This window comes from Aegilops tauschii, chromosome 3, assembly GCF_002575655.3.
Source record: "Aegilops tauschii subsp. strangulata cultivar AL8/78 chromosome 3, Aet v6.0, whole genome shotgun sequence".
NCBI lineage: Eukaryota > Viridiplantae > Streptophyta > Magnoliopsida > Poales > Poaceae > Aegilops > Aegilops tauschii.
This window is the reverse complement of record NC_053037.3, coordinates 1,671,650-1,677,412: the sequence shown is the minus strand read 5'-3', so window position 1 is coordinate 1,677,412 and position 5,763 is coordinate 1,671,650.

Genomic DNA, 5,763 nt, shown 5'->3' with positions numbered 1-5,763 from the left:
GTCGCCCTGTTAGAGAGCGATCACCGGGTTATATCTGGCACTTGGAAGGGTGTGTTTTATTAAGTATCCAGTTCTAGTTGTCATAAGGTCAAGGTACAACTCCGGGTCGTCCTTTTACCGAGGGACACGGCTATTCGAATAGATAAACTTCCCTGCAGGGGTGCACCACATAACCCAACACGCTCGATCCCATTTGGCCGGACACACTTTCCTGGGTCATGCCCGGCCTGGGAAGATCAACACGTCGCAGCCCTACCTAGGCACAACAGAGAGGTCAGCACGCCGGTCTAAATCCTATGGTGCAGGGGTCTGGGCCCATCGCCCATTGCACACCTACACGTTGCGAGGGCGGCCGGAAGCAGACCTAGCAACCTCCATTACAAAGGAAGTCACATTACGCGGTCCAATCTGGCGCGCGCCGCCCAGTCGCTGACGTCACGAAGGCTTCGGCTGATACCACGACGTCGAGTGCCCATAACTATTCCCGCGTAGTTGGTTAGTGCGTATAGACCAAATGGCCAGACTCAGATCAAATACCAAGATCTCGTTAAGCGTGTTATTTTTAAGTATCCGCGGACGCCGACTAGGGCCAGGCCTGTTGGGGAATGTAGCAGAAATTCAAAATTTTCTACGCATCACCAAGATCAATCTATGGAGTTTACTAGCAACGAGAGGTAAGGAGTGCATCTACATACCCTTGTAGATCGCGAGCGGAAGCGTTCAAGAGAACGGGGTTGATGGAGTCGTACTCGTCGTGATCCAAATCACCGATGATCCTAGCGCCGAATGGACGGCACCTCCGCGTTCAACACACGTACGGAGCAGCGACGTCTCCTCCTTCTTGATCCAGCAAGGGGGGAGGAGAGGTTGATGGAGATCCAGCAGCACGAAGGCGTGGTGGTGGAAGTAGCGGGATCCCGGCAGGGCTTCGCCAAGCGCAAGCGGGGAGGAAGAGGTGTCACGGGAGGGAGAGGGAGGCGCCGGGGCTTAGATATTGCTGCCCTCCCTTCCCCCCATTATATATAGGGCCAAGGGAGAGGGGGGGCGCAGCCTTGGCCCTTCCTCCAAGGAAGGGTGCGGCCAGGGAGGAGTCCTTCCCCCCCCCCCCCCCAAGGCACCTCGGAGGTGCCTTCCCCCTTTAGGACTCTCCTTTTTTTCTTATCTCTTGGCGCATGGGCCTCTTGGGGCTGGTGCCCTTGGCCCATATAGGCCAAGGCGCACCCCCTACAGCCCATGTGGCCCCCCGGGGATGGTGGACCCCCTTGGTGGACCCCCGGACCCCTTTCGGCACTCCCGGTACAATACCGATAAAGTGCGAAACTTTCCGGCGACCAAAATAAGACTTCCCATATATAAATCTTTACCTCCGGACCATTCCGGAACTCCTCGTGACGTCCGGGATCTCATCCGGGACTCCGAACAACTTTAGGGTTACCGCATACTAATATCTCTATAACCCTAGCGTCACCGAACCTTAAGTGTGTAGACCCTACGGGTTCGGGAACCATGCAGACATGACCGAGACGTTCTCCGGCCAATAACCAACAGCGGGATCTGGATACCCATGTTGGCTCCCACATGTTCCACGATGATCTCATCGGATGAACCACGATGTCGAGGATTCAATCAATCCTGTATACAATTCCCTTTGTCTATCGGTATGTTACTTGCCCGAGATTCGATCGTCGGTATCCCGATACCTTGTTCAATCCCGTTACCGGCAAGTCTCTTTACTCGTTCCGTAACACATCATCCCGTGATCAACTCCTTGGTCACATTGTGCACATTATGATGATGTCCTACCGAGTGGGCCCAGAGATACCTCTCCGTTTACACGGAGTGACAAATCCCAGTCTCGATTCGTGCCAACCCAACAGACACTTTCGGAGATACCTGTAGTGCACCTTTATAGCCACCCAGTTACGTTGTGACGTTTGGTACACCCAAAGCATTCCTACGGTATCCGGGAGTTGCACAATCTCATGGTCTAAGGAAATGATACTTGACATTAGAAAAGCTCTGAGCAAACGAACTACACGATCTTGTGCTAGGCTTAGGATTGGGTCTTGTCCATCACATCATTCTCCTAATGATGTGATCCCGTTATCAACGACATCCAATGTCCATGGTCAGGAAACCGTAACCATCTATTGATCAACGAGCCAGTCAACTAGAGGCTTACTAGGGACATGGTGTTGTCTATGTATCCACACATGTATCTGAGTTTCCTATCAATACAATTCTAGCATGGATAATAAACGATTATCATGAACAAGGAAATATAATAATAACCTATTTATTATTGCCTCTAGGGCATATTTCCAACAAGGCCCACCTCTCTCCTAGGTGGTCTCAACCTGCCCTGTCGCTCCGCCACAAAGTAACAGTCGAGGGCCGTCAGGAACCCAGGCCCACCTCTACCGGGATGGAGCCACCTGTCCTTTCAGCCCCCTCATCAGAATCACTTGCGGGTACTCAACGAGCTGACCCGACTTTAGTCACCACATGTGTCATGTATATAAAGTATATAGTATATACCCGTGATCACCTCCCTAGTGATCACGGCCCGATAGTATAGCATGGCAGACGGACAAGAGTGTAGGGCCACTGATGGAACACTAGCATCCTATACTAAGCAGTAGGATAGCAGGTAAGGGTAACAACTGTAGCAACAATGACAGGCTATGCAGCAGAATAGGATTAACCGAAAGCAGTAACATGCTACACTCTTCTAATGCAAGCAGTATAGAGAAGAATAGGCGATATCTGGTGATCAAGGGGGGGGGCTTGCCTGGAAGCTCAGCTAAGAAGGAGGGGTCGTCAACACCGTAGTCGTACTGGGTAGCAGCGGCGTCGGTCTCGGTGTCTAGCGAGAGAAGAGGGGGAAGAAACAATAAATACAATGCAAACAAATGCATGACGATGCATGACATGACAAAGCGTGATGCTAGGCGTGCCCAATCGCGGTAGTAGGTGATACCGGCGAAGGGGGGAAACATCCGGGAAAGTATTCCCGGTGTTTCGCGTTTTCGGACAGATGAACCGGAGGGGGAAAGTTGCGTGTTTGCTATGCTAGGGATGTGTGCGGGCGAACGGGCTGCGTATCCGGATTCGTCTCGTCGTTCTGAGCAACTTTCATGTACAAAGTTTTTTTATCCGAGTTACGGTTTATTTTATATGAATTTTCAAAGTTTTTAAATGATTTTCTAATTTCTAGATTTAATTTCATTCGAAACTAAATTAGTATTTAAATACTATGGGTACACAGGAAGTGTACCCAGAAGTGTGCACCACAGGCTGACAGGTGGGGACAGTTGACTAAGTCAACTACCCAGTCAGCAGAGGCTGGCGGGTGGGCTAGGAGGATGCTGACTCAGTGGTCAATAGGTCAATATTGACCAGTCAAACAGGCAGGTGGTGGGCCACCTGTCAGTGACACATGTATTTAACAGGTATTTCTCTTAAAGTTCCTCTAATTAGCTGGTGGGGCCCACATGTTATACTCTAGTTTATTAATAGGTTTATTTTCAAAACAGTGTTAGTTTAGTGGGTGGGCCCCCGGCGTCAGTGCGTGTTTATGGGGTATTAGTGGCTAACGACAACCACGTCATCGGATTAGCGCCGACGACGAGCTACAGAACGACAGCGGCATAGGAGCTCGCCGGAAACGGCGTACGGGGAGTCGTACGCGGCGCGGATGGGTCCATTCGAACACCTACGCGACGGCGCATCGCATGGCGGTGGTGGCACAGCCGGGGGTGGTCGGTGTCGACCGATACAACGGCGACCGACGGCAACAGAAGGCGGGCGATATGGGAAGCAGCGGGCCAGGGCACGCGCGCGCGTGAGTGAGGCCCGACGTGGCTGAGTGCGGGTGCACGCGTGGTCCAGGGACGGGTGAGCGCGGCTCGGCCGCGGTGACCAGGCGGAGAAAGGGGGCGGTTCGAGAGGGTTCCTCACCCACGCAGCAGGGGAACGGGCGGCGTGGCTCAGAGAAGCGGCGCGAGGAGGGGACGAGGACGACGCAGTCCGGCGGGGAGGCGACGCCGGCGAGGTAGCGGGCGATTCGATGGCGGCGGCGGCGAGCGGCGACGGGGTGGGGGACGCCGAGCGCTGGGCGCCAGTCGGGAGGAGGTGAGGACGGGGCGGCGCTGGTGTGGCGGTGGAGCGCCGGTGTGAGGCGGGGCGGTCCGGCAATGGTGTCGGGGGCGAGCGGCGTGCGCCTCCTGATCCAGATCAGGGGAGGGGAACCGAGCGAGTGGGGGAGAGTGGTGGAGATCGTGCGGGGGAGGGGTAAAGTGGACCGGGTGGTGCTAGGGTTTCGGCCTGGGGGGGGGGTGTTAGTAGGCAAGTGGGGTTGGGCCGGCCGACTGGGCTGAGGCCCAGGTGGACAGGGGGGTTCCTCTATTCCCTTTTTTTTGCTTTCTCTTGATTTGCTTTTCCTTTTCTATTTTTCTTTTATTTCTTTACTGTTTTCATTTATAGTTTCTATTATTTTAGTTTTATAAAATACCAAGTTAGCACCTAAATTAGTATTACTAATTAGGCCACTGCCATAATTATTTTGGCACACTACTAATTTAGTTATATTATTATAACTTTATAAAAGGCATTAAATTAATTGTTTTGCCGTAAGCTTTGGTTATTTTAGTGAATTTAAATATTATAAGAAATGTTGGTTTCTCCACCATTATTACTCATGAATTATTGGGCAACACCCCAACATTTTAGTTTTAATATTTGAAAATATTTTATTGTTTGCTTGATTTTGAATTTGAATTCGAACTGGTTTCGAACTAACGCGAGATTAGCAACAGTAATCGAGGTGATGTGGCATCATTAACGTGGGATTACTGTAGCCTAATTATCCGGGCGTTACATGGGGTCTGCTAGAGTTGCTCTTAGAACAGAAACATTATCAAGCCCCCCTGCCAAGACAAAGCTGAGAGCAAGTATGCAAAATAACACCAAAATAAGCATATTTTGCTTTGAACAAGGCTACTACGAAATAGAATTGGTGATTCGACATTTAGCCATATATATTTTCAGAACAAGCACATACCCGCTCAAAACTATCAAAGCACATCTTACGGAGTTTGGGCCTATGGTAATAGTAAGAATTACTAGATTTCAACCCCATATATATACAAATAAATCATCAAAAAGCTATATCATGTTATGAAGCAAAGTAGTGCTGTACCATGAGGTTGCAGTAAAGAATACTAGCAAACCAATAAAAAAAATAGTATAAGCATGAGAGCAAAAAATGTCCACTAATTATAAGGCAATAGCATGTCCCACTGTTCTCACTAAATGAAACAAATCAATGACGGAATAAACGCATTAAAACGGAGAGTTGCATTATTGTTTTCTGCACTGGAAGCTCACATATCAGAGTTAAGATTACCCAGCGAACTCCCAGACCATAGTGGTAGGCTGTCCATTAAAACAACAACAATAGTATCACAATTGCTGCAAGAAAAATGTGCAACATAGTACATCGGTGTTATCCATGCTGCTCGGTCATGTTCTTTGCCCAGCTACGGCGACTACCGGCCCCCATGCCATCGGAGATCCTCCAAGTCTTCTCTGTCCAGGTGCGGTCATTGCAAAAGGACATCGACCAGTGGCTCGCTGTCAGGTTTCCCCAAATCCCACAAGAGCTTCAGGAAAGTTTACACTTTTTGCACATGTGCAATTGAGAGTGACTCATCTTGCTAGATTAGGCTGGATCTATTGTCCATACATAGGTCCTTTAAATTA